The following is a 22590-nucleotide window of genomic DNA, read 5'->3' as shown; positions in this document are numbered from 1 at the left end:
TGAAATGTTCCCTTGGTATCTCTGATTTTCTTGAAGAGATCTCTAGTCTTTCCCACTCTATTGTTTTCCTCTATTTCTTTGCATTGATCACTGAGGAAGGCTGTCTCATGTCTCCTTGCTATCTTTTGGAACTCTTCATTCAGATGGGTATATCTTTCCTTTTCTCCTTTGCTTTTCACTTCTCTTCTTTTCTCAGCTATCTGTAAGCCCTCCTCAGACAACCATTTTGCCTATTTGCATTACTTGTCCTTGGGGATGGTCTTGATCACTGCTCCCTATACAATGTCACAAACCTCTGTCCATAGTTATTCAGGCACTCTGTCTATGAGATCTAATCCCTTGAATCTATTTGTCACTTCCACTGTATAATCATAGTTAGTTAGTTAGTTCAGTCGCACAGTCGTGTCGGACTCTTTGTGACCCCATGAATTGCAGCACGCCAGGTCTCCCTGTGATCACCAACTCCCAGAGTTCACCCAAACTCATGTCCATCGAGTCGGTGATGCCATCCATCCATCTCATCCTCTGTTGTCCCCTTTTCCTCCTGCCTCCAATTCCTCCCAGCATCAGAGTCTTTTCCAATGAGTCAACTCTTCCCACGAGGTGGTCAAAGAATTGGATTTTCAGCTTTAGCATCAGTCCTTCCAAAGAACATCCAGGGCTGATCTCCTTTAGAATGGACTGGTTGCTGTCTCAATACAGGGTTATTGTTACCATCTTTCTAAATTCCATATATATGCGTTAGTATACTGTATTGGTGTTTTTCTTTCTGGCTTACTTCACTCTGTATAATAGGCTCCAGTTTCATCCACCTCATTAGAACTGATTCAGAACAGTCTTTTGGACTCTGTGGGAGAGGGAGAGGGTGGGATGATTTGGGAGAATGGCATTGAAATACGTATAATATCATATATGGACTGGATGCCTGGGGCTGGTGCACTGGGATGACCCAGAGGGATGGTATGGGGAGGGAGGAGGGAGGAGGGTTCAGGATGGGGAACACATGTATACCTGTGGCAGATTCATTTAGCTATTTGGCAAAACCAATACAATATTGTAAAGTTTAAAAATAAAATAAAATTTTTTTAAAAAATGAAAAAAAAAAAAAAAAATAATGGACTGGTTGGATCTCCCTGCAGTCCAAGGGACTTTCAAGAGTCTTCTCCAACACCACAGTTTAAAAGCATCAATTCTTCAGCGCTCAGCTTTCTTCACAGTCTAACTTTCACATCCATACATGACTACTGGAAAAACCATAGACTTGACTAGACGGACCTATGTTCGCAAAGTAATGTCTCTGCTTTTTAAAATGCTATCTAGGTTGGTCATAACCTTCCTTCCAAGGAATAAGTGTCTTTTAATTTCATAGATGCAATCACCATCTGCAGTGATTTTGGAGCCCCCAAAAATAAAGGCTAACACTGTTTCCCCATCTATTTCCCATGAAGTGATGAGACTAGATGCCATGATCTTCGCTTTCTGAATGTTGAGCTTTAAGCCAACTTTTTCACTCTCCTCTTTCACTTTCATCAAGAGGCTCTTTAGTTCTTCTTCACTTTCAGCCATAAGGGTGGTGTCACCTGCATATCTGAGGTTATTGATATTTCTCCCAGCAATCTTTAATCCATCTTGTGCTTCTTCCAGCCCAGCGTTTCTCATGAAACCCTGCTGCTGGCGCTGCTGCTAAGTCGCTTCAGTCGTGTCCGACTCTGTGTGACCCCATAGACAGCAGCCCACCAGGCTCCCCTGTCCCTGGGATTCTCCAGGCAAGAACACTGGAGTGGGTTGCCATTTCCTTCTCCAGTGCATGAAAGTGAAAAGTGAAAGTGAGGTCGCTCAGTCGTGTCTGACTCTTAGCGACCCCATGGACTGCAGGCCACCAGGCTCCTCCGTTCATGGGATTTTCCAGGCAAGAGTACTGGAGTGGGGTGCCATTGCCTTCTCTGCATGATGTACTCTGCACATAAGGTAAATAGGCAGGTTGACAATATACAGCCTTGACGTACTCCTTTTCTTATTTGGAACCAGTCTGTTGTTCCATGTCCAGTTCTAACTGTTGCTTCCTGACCTGCACATAGGTTTCTCAAGAGGCAGGTCAGGGGGTCTGGTATTCCCATTTCTTAAAGAATTTTCCACAGTTTTTTGTGATTCACACAGTCAAAGGCTTTGGCATAGTCTATAAAGCAGAAATAGATGTTTTTCTGGAACTCTCTTGCTTTTTCAATGATCCAGCAGATGTTGGCAATTTGATGTCTGGTTCCTCTGCCTTTTCTAAAACCAGCTTGAACATCTGGAAGTTCACGGTTCACATATTGCTGAAGCCTGGCTTGGAGAATTTTGAGCATTACTTTACTAGCGTGTGAGATGAGTGCAATTGTGTGCTAGTTTGAGCATTCTTTGGCATTGTCTTTCTTTGGGATTGGGATGAAAACGGACCTTTTCCAGTCCTGTGGCCACTGCTGAGTTTTCCAAATTTACTGGCATATTGAGTGCAGCACTTTCACAGCATCATCTTTCAGGATTTGAAATAGCTCAACTGGAATTCCATCACCTCCACCGGCTTTGTTCGTAGTGATGCTTTCTAAGGCCCACTTGACTTCACATTCCAGGTTGTCTGGCTCTCGGTGAGTGATCACACCATCATGATTATCTTGGTCGTGAAGATATTTTTTGGACAGTTCTTATGTGTATTCTTGCCACCTCTTCTTAATATCTTCTGCTTCTGTTAGGTCCATACCATTTCTGTCCTTTATCGAGCCCATCTTTGCATGAAATGTTCCCTTGGTATCTCTAATTTTCTTGAAGCGATCTCTAGTCTTTCCCATTCCATTGTTTTCCTATATATCTTTGCATTGATCGCTGAGAAAGGCTTTCTTATCTCTCCTTGCTATTCTTTGGAACTCTGCATTCAGATGCTTATATCTTTCCTTTTCTCCTTTGCTTTTGAGATTGCATCCAAGTACTGCATTTCAGACTCTTTTGTTGATATGATGGCTACTCCAGTTCTTCTAAGGGATTCTTGCTCACAGTAGTAGATATAATGATCTTCTGAATTAAATTCGCCCATTTCAGTCCATTTTAGTTCACTGATTCCTTAAATGTCAATATTCACTCTTACCATCTGCTGTTTGACCACTTCCATTTTACCTTGATTCATGGACCTAACATTCCAGTTTCTTATGCAATATTGTTCTTTAGAGCATAGGACTGTACTTCTGTCATGAGTCACATCCACAATGGGCATTGTTCTGCTTTGTCTCCATATCTTCATTCTTTCTGGAATTATTTCTCCACTGATCTCCAGTAGCATATTAGGCACCTACCAACCTGGGAAGTTCATCTTTCAGAATCATATCTTTTTGCCTTTTCATACTGTTCTTAGGGTTCTCAAGGCAAGAATGTGGAAGTGGTTTGCCATTCTCTTCTCCACTGGACCACGTTTTGTCAGAACTCTCCACCATGACTCATCCATCTTGGGTGGCCCTACATGGCATGGCTCGTAGTTTCAGATCCATGTGATCAGTTTGGCTAGTCTTCTATGATTGCGGTTTGCATTCTGTCTGCCCTCTGATGGATAAGGACAAGGGGCTTATGGGAGTGTCCTGATGGGAGAGACTGCCTGTGGGGGACTCTGGATCTTGCATTCCTTAGATGTAAAGTAACAAATTAAACCAGAATACTTTAAAAATAAATTTATTTCTCCTTCAAACACTTCACTCAGCTTTAGGATATATTTTTGAATTTCAACAGCTATTTACTCATAGTTTTATAAATGCTTCTGCTATCTTCCCACACTGTATTTATTGCAAAACACATCATCTAAGAATTTTTTAAAAGCATGAAAACTTTTTCCCTAATTTTTGCCATGTGCAAAAAAAAAAAAAAAAACCTGATCATTCCATTGAAAAACTAATAGACATCCTGAAAAATAATGTGAAATATTCATCTGAACCCCCAAATCATTATGAACTAAATGGTGAAAAGATATGGGATAAATTGAGCTTTAGTGATATATTATAAAAATAGTGACTTAAGTATTTTTATTATAAATAGTAGTAGAAATTTTCTTCCTGTGATTGCTGATAAATATATTTAATATGAATATCTTCAAGAATTCTTGGAGATGGAGAGACATTAGTCAAAGTGTACTAACTTCCAGTTATAAAAATGAATAGTTTAATGTAATTTAATGTACAGGAAAGTGATTATAGTTTAATAAGATTATATACTTGAAAGTTGCTCAGATAGTAGACTTTAAATGTACTCACCACAAAACAGAAAAACAAGATGATAACTGTGTGTGAGATGATATATGTGTTAACTAACCTTATTGTGGTAATGATTTTGCAATACACATGTATATCAAATCAGCCTATTGTTAAGAGGCCAAATTATAAATTATAAACTCAAGTTATAAGTAATGCACATTTGCTCATTTGAAAAAAAAAAAGAATTCATGGAATAAGAATGTTGTGATTTATTTTTTTAAAGAAATAAATCTATAATCCGAATCTACTGTGGCTCTAACAAAGCTGATGAGTATAGGTGGTGGGTTGTTGTATGAGCTAAAAGGCATTTCATAAAAGGAAGAATCAGATAAGAGAGAGAAAGCAGGCAGAGATAGAAGAACAAGTTGACTCAGAAAAGGCAGGTAGAGAATGCATGTAAAAAAAAGACATGACAGTAAGAGCAGGAGGGTGCCAAAGAAACAAGAGGACAGATTTGGATCTGGAGAGGGTAGGAAAAAAAACACAAAAAAATGCTGCTAAAGTGTGATTCCACATAATAAGCAGTGAAAAAACCTGCTTGTGAAATAAAGAAAAAATACTCATCACATTTATAATGTGGGCATTATTATAGTTAAGATGGTAAGATTAAGATACCAGCAGCCAAAACTGAGTACTGTAGGAGGTCATATGATTGAAAACTACAATTTTCTTAGAAACTAAGAGATTTCCTATTATATGAGAAAGGCACATACATAGAACATGCAGAGTTATTCTCCCCTACCTTTTCCATAGCAAACATGGGCAATACATTGTGAGCCTTTTCTCTCTGGAGCTTGGAGGTGATCTCTTAACAGCATTATTCATCTGATGACCATTGCCAACCAAAGTTGGCACATGATCGACATTCTCTCTTACCTATGTTGAATCTTTGAAAGTTAAAGTGTTAGTCGTTCAGTCATGTCCAACTCTTTGCCTGCCAGGCTCTTCTGTATGTGGGATTCTCCAGGCAAGAATACTGGTGTGGGTTGACATTCTTTCTCCAGGGGATCTTCCCTACCCAGGGAGCAAATCCAGGTCTTCTGCTTTGCAGGCAGATTCTTTATAGTCTGAGCCACCAGGGAAGATTTTTTTTTGCTATTGAACCTTTAAGCTTGTATTAATATAATCAACACAATATAATCAAATTATATGTCTAAAAAGGCACCAAACAATATTGGGTCTGTCACCTGCTTACCCACAATGGTTAGATCTTTGCATTAGAACCTTCCCAAATTTTGATCTACTCTGTGGCTGAAGACAGAACCATTGAGAGTGGTTTTATAAAGGAGAAAAAATTCTCAGGTCTAACATTTGGTCATTTGATGTTCTTTTCTATTTTCTTAACCTGCTTCCTAAGATTGAATTGTGTCACTCCCAAATTAGTATATCATAGCCCTTACTTCCACTACCTTAGAAGGTGACTGTATTTGGAGATACAGCCTTTAAAGAGGTAGGTTTAAATGGGGTCATTCAGGTGGGTCTTAATCCAGCATGACTGATGTCCTTATAAGAGGAAGATTAGACACAAGACAACACAAACTGAGGCATACCCATGTGGGGACATGGAAAGAGGGAAGAAATCTTAGGCCTCACAAGAAATCAAGCCTACTGACACTTCAATCTTAGAACTCTAGCCTCTAGAATTGCCCTTTTTATTACAGCACTAGTAACCTAACAAAATGAGAAATATTTCCTGGTTCAGCACATTACTTTAAAGGATTTCTCTGGTGGTACAGTGGATAAGAATCTCCCTGCCAGGGCAGGGAACATGGGTTTGATCCCTAGTACAGGAAGATTCCACATGCCACAGAACAACAGCCTGCATGCCACAGCTAATGAGTGTGCATGCTCTAGGGCCCACGAGCCATAACTAATGAGCCCCTGTTGCAACTACTGAAGCCCATGCACCCTAGAGCGCATGCTCTGCAACAAGAGAAGCATGGCAACTAGACAGCAGTTTACACTCTTTGCAACTAGAGAAAGCCCATGTGCAGCAATGAAGACTCAGCATAAGTTCAGTTCAGTTCAGTCTCTCAGTCATGTCCAACTCTTTGTGACCCCATGAATCGCAGCACGCCAGGCCTCCCTGTCCATCACCAACTCCCGGAGTTCACTCAAACTCACGTCCATTGAGTCGGTGATGCCATCCAGCCATCTCATCCTCTGTCGTCCCCTTCTCCTCCTACCCCCAATCCCTCCCAGCATCAGAGTCTTTTCCAATGAGTCAACTCTTCGCATGAGGTGGCCAAAGTACTGGAGTTTCAGCTTTAGCATCATTCCTTCCAAACAAATCCCAGGGCTGATGTCCTTCAGAATGGACTGGTTGGATCTCCTTGCAGTCCAAGGGCCTCTCAGGAGTCTTCTCCAACACCACAGTTCAAAGGCATCAATCCTTCGGCGCTCAGCCTTCTTCACAGTGCAACTCTCACATCCATACATGACCACAGGAAAAATCATAGCCTTGACTAGACGGACCTTTGTTGGCAAAGTAATGTCTCTGCTTTTGAATATGCTATTTAGGTTGGTTATAACTTTCCTTCCAAGCAGTAAGAGTCTTTTAATTTCATGGCTGCAGTCACCATCTGCAGTGATTTTGGAGCCCCCACAAGTAAAGTCTGACACTGTTTCCACTGTTTCCCCATCTATTTCCCATGAAGTGCTGGGACCGGATGCCATGATCTTCATTTTCTGAATGTTGAGCTTTAAGCCAACTTTTTCACTCTTCACTTTCACCTTCATCAGGAGGCTTTTGAGTTCCTCTTCACTTTCTGCCATAAGGGTGGTGTCATCTGCATATCTGAGGTTATTGATATTTCCCCCAGCAATCTTGATTTCAGCTTGTGCTTCTTCCAGTCCAGCATTTCTCATGATGTACTCTGCATATAAGTTAAATAAGCAGGGTGACAATATATAGCCTTGACGTACTCCTTTTCCTATTTGGAACCAGTCTGTTGTTCCATGTCCAGTTCTAACTGTTGCTTCTTGACCTGCATACAAATTTCTCAAGAAGACTCAGCATAGCCATAAACAAATAAAGCAGTATGTATTAAAAAAAAAAAAAAAAAAAGCCCATCACTTTAAAGAGCAAAAGTTTTAACTGACAGATCATTCCACTTTTATAAATTCTGCCTTTTCTCCCCCATGACTACTTTTTAGAGATAAATTGTCATGAAGTCAAGCTAAGAACTTATCAAAGGTTTTTTTTAACTGAATAATATGTGTAGCAGATGATTTCCTATTGAAGATATTCTGTGTCTTTGATTATTGTATATTGTGAGTTAGCAAAGCATGGATCTCTTTCCTTCATTCCATTGCACTGTACATTTTTACAAAAATATAAGGCATAGTATGTTTATACAAAAATAAAATTTTTCCCATTCATTTCATCCAAATGTATTCCATTGTATTTTAATTATCTTGTTTACTATTTTCACTGAGTATACTTTGTTTTTATACAATACTAGGACTTCTTCTTACCTTTCTTTTAAATTATATGTTTCTTTTTGTTGCTTCTGGCTAGTTTTGAAACGTGCCAAAGCACTTAAGGGGCTTCCCAGGTGGCACTAGTGGTAAAGAACCCAACGGAAGAGATGTGAGAGGCAGGTTTGATCCCTGAGTTGGGAAGATGCCACCTGGAGCAGGGCATGGCAACCAACTCTAGTATTCTTGCCTGGAAAACCCCATGGACAGAGCAGCCTAGTGGGCTATAGTCCATAGGGTCTCAAAGAGTTGGACACAACTGAAGCGACTTAGCACACATGCACAAAGCATTAAGAAGCTATTTCACATTTTGTATAATGTCATGTTTAGCATCCAAACTCTATGCATTGGTATATAGACATCTGATGATATAATTGTTGTTTCTGACTTTATAATGATACTTTTAAGTTTATTAATAGAAAATTTGTCCATCATTATTTTTCTTATATGTATTTTTTTACAGCCCCTTCCTCCTGTTCCCATATCATTAATGAAGTTCTAGATAATATACTTGTCATGCATCTACATGAATATATTTCTCCCACTAAAATCAGGTCTACAAATATTCAGATTAAAAAAATGTAGTCTTTCATTCTTTTACAAGTGGTTGACCAGTTTTCCCAGCACCACTTGTTAAAGAGATTGTCTTTAATCCATTATATATTCTTGCCTCCTTTGTCAAAGATAAGGTGTCCATATGTGCGTGGATTTATCTCTGGGCTTTCTATTTTGTTCCATTGATCAATATGTCTGTCTTTGTGCCAGTACCATACTGTCTTGATAACTGTGGCTTTGTAATAGAGCCTGAAGTCAGGTAGGTTGATTCCTCCAGTTCCATTCTTCTTTCTCAAGATAGCTTTGGCTATTTGAGGTTTTTTGTATTTCCATACAAATTGTGAAATTATTTGTTCTAGCTCTGTGAAGAATACCGTTGGTAGCTTGATAGGGATTGCATTGAATCTATAAATTGCTTTGGGTAGTATACTCATTTTCACTATATTGATTCTTCGAATCCATGAACATGGTATATTTCTCCATCTATTAGTGTCCTCTTTGATTTCTTTCACCAGTGTTTTATAGTTTTCTATATATAGGTCAACCACTTGTAAAAGAATGAAACTAGAACACTTTCTAACACCATACACAAAAATAAACTCAAAATGGATTAAAGATCTCAACGTAAGACCAGAAACTATAAAACTCCTAGAGGAGAACATAGGCAAAACACTCTCCGACATACATCACAGCAGGATCCTCTATGACCCACCTCCCAGAATATTGGAAATAAAAGCAAAAATAAACAAATGGGACCTAATTAAACTTAAACGCTTCTGCACAACAAAAGAAACTATTAGCAAGGTGAAAAGGCAGCCTTCAGAATGCGAGAAAATAATAGCAAATGAAGCAACAGACAAACAACTCATCTCAAAAATATACAAGCAACTCCTACAGCTCAACTCCAGAAAAATAAATGACCCAATCAAAAAATGGGCCAAAGATCTAAATAGACATTTCTCCAAAGAAGACATACAGATGGCTAACAAACACATGAAAAGATACTCAACATCACTCATTATCAGAGAAATGTAAATCAAAACCACTATAAGGTACCATTTCACACCAGTTAGAATGGCTGCAATCCATAAGTCTACAAGCAATAAATGCTGGAGAGGGTGTGGAGAAAAGGGAACTCTCTTACACTGTTGGTGGGAATGCAAACTAATACAGCCACTATGGAGAACAGTGTGGAGATTCCTTAAAAAACTGGAAATAGAACTGCCTTATGATCCAACAATCCCACTGTTGGGCATACACACTGAGGAAACCAGAAGGGAAAGAGACATGTGTACCCCAATGTTCATCACAGCACTGTTTATAATAGCCAGGACATGGAAGCAACCTAGATGCCCATCAGCAGATAAATGGATAAGAAAGCAGTGGTACATATATACAATGGAGTATTACTCAGCCATTAAAAAGAATACATTTGAATCACTTCTAATGAGATGGATAAAACTGGAACCTATTATACAGAGTGAAGTAAGCCAGAAAGAAAAACACCAATACAGTATACTAATGCATATATATGGAATTTAGAAAGATGGTAACAATAACCCTGTGTACGAGACAGCAAAAGAGACACTGATGTATAGATCAGTCTTATGGACTCTGTGGGAGAGGGAGAGGGTGGAGAGATTTGGGAGAATAGCATTGAAACATGTATAATATCATGTATGAAACGAGTCGCCAGTCCAGGTTTGATGCACGATACTGGATGTTTGGGGCTGGTGCACTGGGATGACCCAAGGGAGGGTACGGGGAGGGAGGAGGGAGGAGGGTTCAGGATGGGGAACACAGGTATACCTGTGGTGGATTCATTTCGATATTTGGCAAAACTAATACAATATTGTAAAGTTTAAAAATAAAATAAAATTTAAAAAATGAAAAAAAAATGTAGTCTTTCTAGCATTTTTCTCGATCACTTTTGGGATGTAGATATCCTCATCCTTATTTTACAAACATGAAAACTTGGTAAAGATAACGGGTTTATGTCCAAGAATGGACATAAGAACACTAAAAATAGAAGAGACATTCAAGACATGTCTTTTTTTTCTTTTAAATTAAGTAATTTATTTTAATTGGAGGCTAATTACTTTACTCCTTGGAAGTAAAGTTATGACCAACCTAGATAGCATATTCAAAAGCAGAGACATTACTTTGCCAACAAAGGTCCGTCTAGTCAAGGCTATGGTTTTTCCTGTGGTCATGTATGGATGTGAGAGTTGCACTGTGAAGAAGGCTGAGTGCCAAAGAATTGATGCTTTTAAACTGTGGTGTTGGAGAAGACTCCTGAGAGTCCCTTGGACTGCAAGGAGATCCAACCAGTCCATTCTGAAGGACATCAGCCCTGGGATTTGTTTGGAAGGAATGATGCTAAAGCTGAAACTCCAGGACTTTGGCCACCTCATGCGAAGAGTTGACTCATTGGAAAAGACTCTGATGCTGGGAGGGATTGGGGGCAGGAGAAGAAGGGGATGACAGAGGATGAGATGGCTGGATGGCATCACTGACTCGATGGACGTGAGTCTGAGTGAACTCTGGGAGTTGGTGATGGACAGGGAGGCCTGGCGTGCTGCTATACATGGGTTCGCAAAGAGTCGGACACGATTGAGCAACTGAACTGAACTGAATTACTTTATAATATAATTACAATACTAATTACAATATACTGGTCATATCTGTGAATCTACAAAGATTTTTTTAAAAATTAATAAACTTACTGTTTTTAATGAATCCACAAACACCACCAGCATCTTCTCAATTCTTTTCAAACTGGAATAACCCGTTATGCAATGAGACATAGATCTGTGTGCACATTTATACATTCAGATACACATGCACACAAGTTTTTTAATTTTACATTTTATCAAAACAATCGCAAATCACTCTGACAGTAGAATGTCTCGGTTTTTGAACCGTCTACCACACTTGTATACCTGCTGATTAGCCTTCAAAACTCAGATCAAGGACCACCTTTTCTATAAACATCTTCTGACTCTCCATGATTACCAAGAACTACTTATTTCTATCTAAAAATTTGTGTTTTTGAACATTTGATATCCTATTGCCTATATTTATTTGCATTACTGCATTTTTATTAGACAGTAAAAGCTCCTTGAGTACAAGAACTTAATCATCTTTATATGTTCAGCATTTAGCAGTATGTTTGGCAAATAAGTACTCAGTAAGTGTGTGGTGGATCAAAGAATAAATATATATGAAGCAAAGTCTCTAGATATGAGTCTAATGAATGCAGTTTTTGCAGGGTTCAGACAACCTAAAAAAACATGTGCTTGCATTTTTGCACTGAAAAGTGAAATGTGTTAGTGTTTCTTAACTGTTAAGAGATGAAGCTGGGCTATTAGAAATAAGACTAATGAGTATAATGCACATGGACCATATCTCATTTTTGTGCCCCAGCGCCTCCTACAATAGCAGTAAGGGTAAATGATTAATGGATAAAAAGATGATTAATATGATCATTTTTTACTGAGAAAATAAGAACACTTGCAGTTTTGACTGAGATAATATAGTTCTAATATGTTTTTTAAATTGCTAAAAGACTGTTAAATTGCAAATATAGAGTCTATATGCCATTAATGTTTTTTAAAAAATAAAGCCCTGATTATATAATAAACTGTTTTGCTTACCTGTCACCCTTTGTATAATCAGTATATAGGTTGAAATAAAAATAATACACTTATTCAGATAAGAATTTTAGTTTCCTAAAATAGCTAAAATTCTTCACCATGATTCTGAGGAACAGAAGCATCACAAGTAAATGTGCAGCAATTGAACTGAAATATCTTTCATATTTCTAATGGCTGGTGGTAATTTGGTTGGCTCCTGAGTGTCTATGACACTGATCAGTGCTCATGAGTTTTCCTTTTGCTTTGCCACACAATACCAGAGGATTACTTTTGCAGATGGAGGATAAATATTCTTTAGTCAAGGATATAGAAAATGAAGCTAAAAAGGAAGGTGAGAACTTTATAATATGATTTAAGCACATTTGCACTTCATCATCATTTACGTACTTCACTTCCTATACATTTCTAAGTAGTAATCTCTATTTTTGCCGTCAGGAATCTATGCATTGCAAACTCAGACTTGTACAAAATTATGAAATTTTGCTCCTTGAATTTTAAATGCAAAATCTGGCATTCTCATTTGCATGAGAGGAAATTTGTAGTTATAACCAACAGCCACATTTCTGTATGTTCAAAAACATATTTAACAACGAACAAAAAAGAATAATATTTGAACAAATCGAATGGTATGTTATTCTTAAACACAAATCAGTTTCATTTTTGCCTATTCCATCCTATTAATTATCTGGCATTTATATTCTTCTTTAGTGAACTTTGTTTCCTCACTATCTCTTATTTGCCATCGTTCTTCAATCTTTGCCTGTGGATCTCTCACAATCTGGAGCACCTTCATCCTTCTTTTCTTTACTATTCAAGTTCTCCATATTTTATAAGATTGAACACTTGTTTTCTTCATCCCAAAAGCCTTTCAGAAATATTTCAGTCCTATTTAAATTTGTTTTTGGCACCAGCTGACAATCCTGACAATCTCCTCTGAAAGTGAAAAGTGAAAGTCACTCATCTGTGTCCAACTCTTTGTGACCCATGGAATACACAGTCCATGGAATACTCCAGACCAGAATACTGGAGTGGGCAGCTGTTCCATTCTCCAGGGGATGTTCCCAACCCGGGGATCGATCCCAGGTCTCCCGCATTGCAGGCAGATTCTCTACCAGCTTAGCCACAAGGGAGGCCCAATTTTCTCTTTACTCCTTCTTAAGTTTTTTTACATATATACTTCTGTATAATAATATTAAGACTTTTCATGACACAGTCTATGTCTTATAATTTTTTAGTGTTTCCTATTTCACTAAACTAAGTGGTAAGAACAAAATTCAACAAATATTTTTTGAACTGAAATAAATGTATCTTAAAAATGCATCTTATATTAAAAAAAAAAAAATCTATGAAAAATGCTTTAAGACTCGGAGGAATAAAATTGACATGGCAGTATAATAGAGGCTCCCAACTAAATTCAGAGCTGCCACTATGATCACAGAAATTGTATACCCCAACAAGGAGGTTAATACACTCTATTTTGGTTACTTATTGCTGAATAATAATATCAACATTTAAAACCAACAACAGCCATTTATTATCTTTCATGGTTTTATGATTTGTCTGAACATATTGGGTGGATCTTCTGTTACATGAGGCATTGACTGGGGCTGCAGTCACCTGGCAGTTCCATTGAAATATCCAAGGTGACTAACTTGCATGTCTGACAGTTTAGTAACAGCTGTTGGCTGGGAACTCAGTTGAGACTGTTGAGCAACAAGCCACAGTTCTCACCTGTGTGTGGTCCCTCCCTGTAGCTTTAGTAATAGCAGCGTCTCTCTCCCTATTAGTAGAGAGGATCTCTCTCTATAGACTGGATTTTTCACAGAATTACAATTAGATTTCAAAATGGAGTGTTGCAAGTGATTAAAGCAGAAACCACAAATCTCTTTAGGTACAACTTGAGAAGTTGTGGAATCACTACCACCAGATTCTGTTATATAAAGCAAGTAATAAGGTCAGACAAAAAGAAGGAGATAGATGCTATTTCTTGACAGGAGGAATGGCAAAGAATTTGCTGGCATCTTTAATCAAAAAATCATCTCTTTGATTTTCAACTAAAATCCTGGATATTCATCAAGTGACTAATTAATTAGCTGATACTTTGAAACTAGGTTTTTCAACTTTTAAAAGTTAATGTAAATGACTGTACTGGATTTTCTATTTTGCAATGTTAAATTGCACTTAGATGATGAAAATATTATTTTTAGTGAGGAATATTTCATAATATTAATATGCCTTATCAAATTTGTATAAAGCAAGTATAATTACTTCTTCCTATACTTGTACTATCATATATATACCTTTTAATTTTTGTTCACTTTTCATCTGTCCACTGAAAAAGACAAATTGCCAGAATTTTCTTACAGATTGTGTAAAACAAATAGTAGTCCCAGATAATATGTCAATCTGCAGCATATACCATTAAAAGCTAGAATGACTTCAGGTCATTGCCTATTCTCTTTGTCCAGTTTGATGGATCTAGTTGACATTATTCTCTGAGATTCCCACAAAGTCTCCTAAGGTGATTTGATGTTAATAACTATGAGTTTCTGAAATGTTAGCATATAGTCTTAGTATAGAAACCACAGAAAACTGAAAGCACCATCAGAAGGTTTCAGTACTAAACTGAATCTAGCATATTTTATTGGAGTTAGAAGTACAAAGAAATTATGAATAGTAAGTTATCTGTGGTTTCTTTGAAAAAGACAACCATGGTGGACAGACTTAGAAAAACAGTGTTATTTTCATCAGCAACTACAAATACTGGTCTGTCTTAAATTTTCTTTCACACTGACCCTATGACATAAAAGGTACACTTTAGAGAAAAATATATGGATAGTTAAATTATAATACTTATATAATTATAAGATATATTTCTAGCTTAGGGAAACAGAAACACAGTAAACTACTTTTATAATTTGTACTATACTTTTATAATTTAGTTTTTCTAATTCTTCATTTTGAAATAAATTCAGACTTAACAAAAAAGTTGCAAAAGCAGTCAGCAGATTCTTATACACCTGACATTGTCTCCCAAAATGTTAAAGTCTTACATAACCACAGTATGATTATCTAAACCAGGAAATGAGCACTGATACAATATTGTTAAAAAAACCTACAGGACTTATTTAAATATCATTAACTGTCCCAGTATCCAATCCAAGATCATAAATTGAATTTAGTTATCATGTCCATTTAGCTTCCTTTGGTCCCAGTTTCTTAAATTGAAGTCATTTCTACCTGATGAGAGAGTGAAAAGAAAGCCTTCTATAAATATATGTAATATTATCATTTTTAAAGTATTAATTCCCCTTTATGAATTAGGGTCAGAAAAAACTCCTGAAACTGTGCTCAGTTTCTTTCTATTCCCCAAAATAGCTTCTTCCAGATAATATCCAAGGTAACTCAAAAATTTCAAGGACACAAGTTTGGCCACTAGATGACAATAGAGTCCTTTTCTATTTGTCAGTATTTCTTTCAATCTTGCCGAGGTTTCCAGGTTAAGGATTAACACCAGTGGCATATTAACCAAAGACTTTATAATATTCTAATACTATTTGAATATGACACATTATACTAGAAGATTTAACGTTGTACAGATCACATTGTCTTATAATTAGCTGTTTTCATGTCTATCTCCTTACCACACTATGAAGTACTTAATGAACCTAGTCATCTCTTGTTCTTATATTCATGATATCAAATACTACCGCCAATATATAGTTGACTGTCAGTACATGCTTAACATATATATTGTTAGTCATTCAGTCATGTCTGACCCTTTGCTACCCCATGGGCTGTAGCCTGCCAGGCTCCTCCATCCATAAAATTCTCCAGGCAAGAATACTGAAGTGGGTAGCCATCCCTTCTCCAGGGGATCTTCCTGACCCAAAGATTGTGCCCAGGTCTCCTGCATTGCAGGCTGACCATCTGAGCCACCCGGGAAGCACAATAAATTGGATAATGGATATTATATATATATATGTATACTCATACATACATATATACCATTTTACCTTTAAAACAACTTTCAAACAAAATATGAATTAATAAATTGCCAAATGTTTTATGTATGCTCTATAAGATTTAATACTTTGCTTTTCAACAGAATTGAGAATTATCTTTAAAACTGTTCTTTGCAGGTTGATTTGGAATTCTCTTTATTGGTCATTTGCACTGGAAAATAATACTTAGTAATTTTCTAGTCCTGTGTTGAAGGGTCTTCTATTTTTGGCTCATGCAATCCTCTTGATCATCTTTTAGCCAATAGTGACAATATAATCCAGGTTTAGACCAATTTAAATGTAAATAGAAGTACATTGTGAGTTCCTTATAGAACTTTTGCTTTTCTTACCTAGATGTCATCTTGTTCCTTCTTTCATCTTTCCATTGAAATATGTACAATAAGACTCCTTTATAATGAACTGCTGCATTAAGCATCTTGTGATCATGGGAGACACAAGTAAAAGCCAAAGACAACAACCATGGTTATAGGTCCACCTTTATTTAACTCCCAAAGAAATGGCAGCAATTGCTTTCATCTGAGATGTCTGCATATGAGGTGAATAAGCCCTATATGTTTCACTGTATCTGTGATTTCTGTTACCAAAAAACTTGATTCATTCCAAATGGATAATAAGTCTATAAGTAATTTGAAAGGAAAAGCTACTTTTTTTAAGTAACCAGTTTTTAAATTCTATGAAGCAAGTACCATGTTTATCTTCACCTTATATTAACTTTGTAATGACTAGTAGAGGGCTTCATACATATTAGAGGACTGAAAAACATTTGCTTAATTTATGAATAAATAATTTCTGAAATTTCTAGGTGAAGCTTATGTTAAATTGAAGTATTCTTTTTGAGATGGCCATCCTTATTCAGAAATTTAAAAAATAGATTTTCAGGAATAAAAAATACAAATGGACAACCACTGAATGGGAGAAATATTTTCAAATGATATGACTTTTAAGGGGCTAATATCCAACAATATAAACAGCTCATATATTCTACATTAAAAAAAAAATAAACCTGATTTTAAAAAATGAGCAGGACTTTTCCATCAGTCCAGTGGTTGAGACTCCATACTTCCACTGCAGGGGGCATGGATGTGATCCCTGGTTGGGGAAGTTGGGCATACTGTGCAATGTGGGGGAAAAAAATAGGCAGAAGATCTGAATAGACATTTTTCCAAAAAGGATGTGCATAGGGTCAACAGACACTTGGCCTAATCATCAGGGAAATACAAATCCAAACCTTCATGAGATATGGTTGGCAAGGATGTGGAGAAAAAGAAACCCCCATGCACTGTTGGAAAGAATGTAAGTTGGTGCAGCCACTGTGGAAAACAGTATGGAAGTTTCTCAAAAAATTAAAAACAAAACTAGCACATGACCCAGAAATTCTACTTTGGCATAATTTGGAGTGAATTGGAGTATTTGGAGTAACTATCTGAAAATAAGCAAAAGCACCAATTTTAAAAGATACACACATCGCAATTTTCATAGCAGCAACTATTTACAATTGCCAATATATGAAAGCATCTAAGTGTCCATCAACAGATAAATGGATAAAGAAGATGTGGTACAAATATACAATGGAATACTGCTGCTGCTGCTGCTGCTGCTGCTGTTGCTAAGTCGCTTGAGTCGTGTCCGACTCTGTGCGACCCCATAGACGGCAGCCCACCAGGCTTCCCCGTCCCTGGGATTCTCCAGGCAAGAACACTGAAGTGGATTGCCATTTCCTTCTCCAGTGCATGAAAGTGAAAAGTGAAAGTGAAGTCGCTCAGTCGTGTCCGACTCTAGCGACCCCACGGACTGCAGCCTACCAGGTTCCTCCGTCCATGGGATTTTCCAGGCAAGAGTACTGGAGTGGGGTGCCATTGCCTCCTCTGAATGGAATACTACTCAGCCATAATAAAGAATGACATTTTGCCATTTGCAGCAACATGGTTGGACTCAGAGGGTTTTAATCTAAATGAAATAGTCATGTATAGTTTGAAATTAGAGTTTTCTCCTGATACATGGCCAGGAAGGGGATTTTAGGATCAGAGAGTAACTATGTTTAGTTTTTTAAGGAATCTCCATCCTATTCTCCAAAGTGACTGTACCAATTCACATTCCCATCAATAATATATGAAGGTTCCTTTTCTTCCACATCCTCTCCAGCATTTATTATTTGTAGATTTTTAGTGATGGCTGTTCTGACTGGTGTGAGGTGATCTCTCATTGTAGATTTGATTTGATGTCTCCAATAATTAGCAAACTTGAGCATCTTTTCATATGCTTATTGCTGTCTGTATGTCTTCTTTGGTGAGATGTCATTTTAGAACTTTTGCCAGTTCTAAATTGGGTTGTTTTCTAATTCTTGGGTTTTAAGAGATATTTATATGTTTTTAATACCAGTACTTTATCAGCTATGTGTTTGCCAAAATTTTCTCCAAATCTGTGTATTATCTTTTTTTCTCCTAACAATAATTTTTTTTCCAATAAAAAAGTTTAAGGAACAATAATACAATTTTAAGCTGTATTTATTACTCATAGAGATTCTCCATAGCAATAAAAAATTACATAACTCTAATTATTTATATGACTAAGGCAATATAATATATAATATTAAATAATTCTCAACTATTTCTGGGGAAATTGTCTCCACTTATTTGAAATAATTTCTGAAAAAATGTATACCTATGTAGTGTTGGGTATTGGTATTGTTGATTAATGGAAGTAAAATAAATAAGTTTCTTCTAGAGATTTTTCAAATATAATGTTGCCATAACTGACAATTTGTTTATAACTATGAGAACTTCCTTGTTTCTAAGTGTATACACCACAAGAGAGGCTTGCAACTTTTTTAGTGTTATGGAGTCACTAAAACAGTCATCTGTTTAGTGTCACAGATGAGAGCTATTTATTGATAAATAACCCATTTATTATTAAAATAAGAAATTCAATAACATAAAAAGAGTTAATTCAATGTAATTTATATTAAGTGGTCCAATTATAGGTTGATTTTGATCAAGTACTGAGAATACAGCTATATTAGGCAGGATTCCCAGTTGCAAACAATCTACTTCTGGCAGATTTAAGCAAAGCAAACAAACTTATTCTAACACACTCATGGCACAATGTGACAAAAATAGATAATTATGACACAGGTTTTGTACTTTCTAATCTGTTGAAAAGAGTTGTTGCTAAGAAATTGCTGCAAATTATGAACTATGTCACCCTTCACCTGTGAATCCGTGTGGGTCTGGTGTCTGGGTCTCATCTAAGAAGGTGAGGATAAGTGATGTGTATTGCTTCATAGAATGACTTTAAAATAGAGTAACTTCTTCATTCCTGTTTGTTCTTGCTTTAACTGCAGATGCTGACAGTCTTAGGGAGTGACAGAGTATCAAGATGGAAACAATCCAAGCTATCTACTAACTAAAAATCCTCGAAGTTCAGTGGCTTGATGAGAAATAAACTTCTATATTTTAAACCACTGAAGCTTTGAGTGGTTTATTCAAGCAGCTACAGTTACCTCAACCGATATATGAATAAATTTGCTGGAATTCTATATTATCAGGCTTAGAAAACTGGCAACAATAATAGAAAAGTGAAAGTGCAAGCCACAGCCAATTTTCACCACTGAATCAGTTGGGTGAAGACTCCTGTTTCTACAGCTGAACACTGGAAATTGTAACTTTGATTGCAACTAGCACTAGGCAGTGGGTATGGCTACTGGCTCTGTGGCCCTGGCACACCAGGATGCTTGAAGTTGCTACAGTCTCTGAAGCTATTATTAGAATTTGTTTTCCATCACCTTTAATTGATTATATAAATAACTTTTGACTCAAAGTCCCAGGTGAAATTGGACGAGCTTATCTAACATATAGATACAGTGTTCAGTATTGAAAATGTTGGAAAAGTGAGTGTCTGACCTTTTGGAGCATCTACAGTGAGGGGCAATCACTAAGTTTCTATGCTGGAGAGTAATCTGATTTTTAAGTTATTCAGATATGCACTAAACTAGCATTTAAGACATTAATTTTGAGAAGTATACTAGTTACCCATTGTATTTGTGTTAATTACTCAGTCGTGTCCAACTCTTTGTGACACCATGGACTGTAGCCCATCAATCTCCTCTGTCCATGGAATTCTCCAGGCAAGAATACTGGAGTGGGTTGCCATTTCCTTCTCTGGGAAACTTCCCAACCAAGGGTTCAAAACCAGGTCTTCTGCCTTCCAGATGGATTCTTTACCATCTGAGCCACCTGGAAAGTCCCAGTTACCCATTACTGCACAACAAATTAATCTCCAAAAATCAATCCCCTAAATGAAGGACTAAAACAGTAAAAATTAGTATCTTGCAGTTTTTGTGAGTTAGGAATTCATGAATAACTTGGTTGACTGGACATGGCCTCTCATGAGAGACCTGATAGGGGCTGCAGGTATCTGCTGACTAGACAGGAGACAGAGGATCTTCTCATAAGATGGGTCATTCATAGGGCTTTTGGCATAATACATAAGTGGATCTCCTCATAGTATATCAAGTGACCTCATGACACAGCAGCAGGCTTCCCCCTAGCCACATAATCCAAGACAGAACAAGAAGTAAATGCCATCATTTCTATTATGCCTTAAACTTCTAAATTGTACACCATCACTTCTGTCATATTTTATAGGGCACACAAGCCAATTATGACACAATATCAGAGAGAACTACACAATGATGTGAATATCCAGAGTCAGGGATCATGGGGGTCACTTTGAAGAGTGACCGTCACAAGAAAAGTGGACTTTATTATGCCACTACATACTTCAGTTTTCACTACAGAATTTTAATTGTAGAAGCAGTAAGTTTCAAAGAAGAGGTAACTTTATTGATTCGGGTACTACCAAATATTTCTCTGAGTTTAACTCTTTAATTGCTATATCTACTGATTTCTGGGATTCCAGTCAATTTGGGGGCTGGGAGGTGTGTGGAGATTAGCTTCTTTCAGCTCTTAAGAAAGACTACCAAGGAAAAAGGGAGCAGCTGAGTCTCTTCCTCACCACTCTGGTCCTACTGTGTGCCTGGCCACTTCTTGTCCCATATCCTGCCTCGCCTGTCTCATGGTGACCAGAGTAAGGTAGCCATAATCCTGATGCTGGCAAGACAACTGAATCAGGATAATCATCTCAAAGAGTCCCAAGCATAGACACAGCCTCTGATTCCACCCATCAGGTTTCTGTGAGAGAAAGGCTACTTGTTAGAGGTTGAAACTGATTTACCTTGTAGGTATAAAGTGCATTTTCTTCATCCAAGTAAGCTTCATTGCTTTCAGCTAATTGTAAACCCCAGGATTGTTGTCGTTGTTTTGTGTTTTTTGATAGATGAGGGTTACTACCAGGGTAGAAAATTTGTTTGAAATTGAAGTTCCTGATGTGTATAACATGGTGCCTCCCACAGTGAGATGCTTCATCAGGTTACAGCAAGTTATAGCACCCCAACATCACAGAGACAGGTAAAATATGTCTAGGTTTATTGAGAGAGTGTTTGATTGACAGCACTGGCTGGGCTCTCAGGAGGACATTGAGGAATGTTGTTTGGAGATTCAACTCATTGTTAACTGATCTTTTGCATTTTGATTATCCACCAAATATTGAAGCTGCAGAACCTCATTTGCAGGACAAGGATGGCTTCCAGAATAAAGTTGAAGACAGCATGAAGTTTTGTGCCAGAGGATATGAGAAGACTACAGCATTCTGTACTGTGTGTTATAAGTTTGTCTCCACCTGAAACAAAAAGGAAGCCTCTTCCCCAGTCCTCAGGCTCCCCTCAGTCCCACTGGGTCCTCCAGAGTCCTGTGAGTATGTTGTTTTGAGGAAGAACCTCTTCACACAGCCTGTGGTAGATAGAGAGTTCCACATAAATACAGCAAGATAATGTGTTTGGGGTTATCAAGAGTTATCCACTTACCTTAACATGTTTACCTTTTTTGAAGCTGTGCTGTATAGGTTGCTGATGAGATTCTTGAGAAGTCGTCATGAACTCAGAATTGAGGCTAAAGCATGCTGCTTTCTCTTTTCCCAGAGTCAGTCCCAAAGTCAGTCTCATGCACAGGTGATGCTACTGATGTGCTCAATGTAGCTTGCAGATGGGTGATTAGAAACTCATTACAAACTGTGAATGGATGCAAAAATCTTAGCTCCTTTCTGGAATGCCTAGATGTTATGAAACTGCCCAGTCACCATAAATCTCTTTCTGAAGTGCATATTTTCTTTAATATAAGTATATTTTGGAATAGATTTGGACTTTATATTATTTAATAATTTAACAATTTTTTTCTATTCTTATTTAATTTGTATTTTCATTGTGTAGAGCAGACAGAAAGATGCTGAGTCAAACAACTATTGAAGAGAAATACAAAGAAAATATCAAGGAAAAAATGACTGGCAAAAGCACTGCTGATAATTTCTATACCTTCACATTTCCAAGGCAGGATCAAGCAAATGGGCTGTGAGAACTGGTAAGAATGAAAGGATAAGATGAGAAGTTGATGCTGTTTGGTTGTCAGCATGAGAATTGCTAAGACTTAGATGCCAATGTCTGAGGGAAGAAAAATACAGAAATATGCTGAGTATCCAAGGCAAATGATGTGCATT

The 22590-nt window shown here is 37.3% G+C and overlaps 1 pseudogene; it reads left to right on the top strand.

Annotated features, from left to right (window-relative positions):
- Positions 1 to 20699: 20699 nt before the first annotated feature.
- LOC109556797 (NEDD8-conjugating enzyme UBE2F-like) lies at positions 20700 to 21778 on the top strand (annotated as a pseudogene).
- Positions 21779 to 22590: the final 812 nt, after the last annotated feature.

This window comes from Bos indicus, chromosome 3 (assembly GCF_029378745.1).
Source record: "Bos indicus isolate NIAB-ARS_2022 breed Sahiwal x Tharparkar chromosome 3, NIAB-ARS_B.indTharparkar_mat_pri_1.0, whole genome shotgun sequence".
Lineage (NCBI taxonomy): Eukaryota > Metazoa > Chordata > Mammalia > Artiodactyla > Bovidae > Bos > Bos indicus.
Note: the sequence above shows the minus strand (reverse complement) of the source record. Positions and strands in the feature narration are given on the sequence as shown.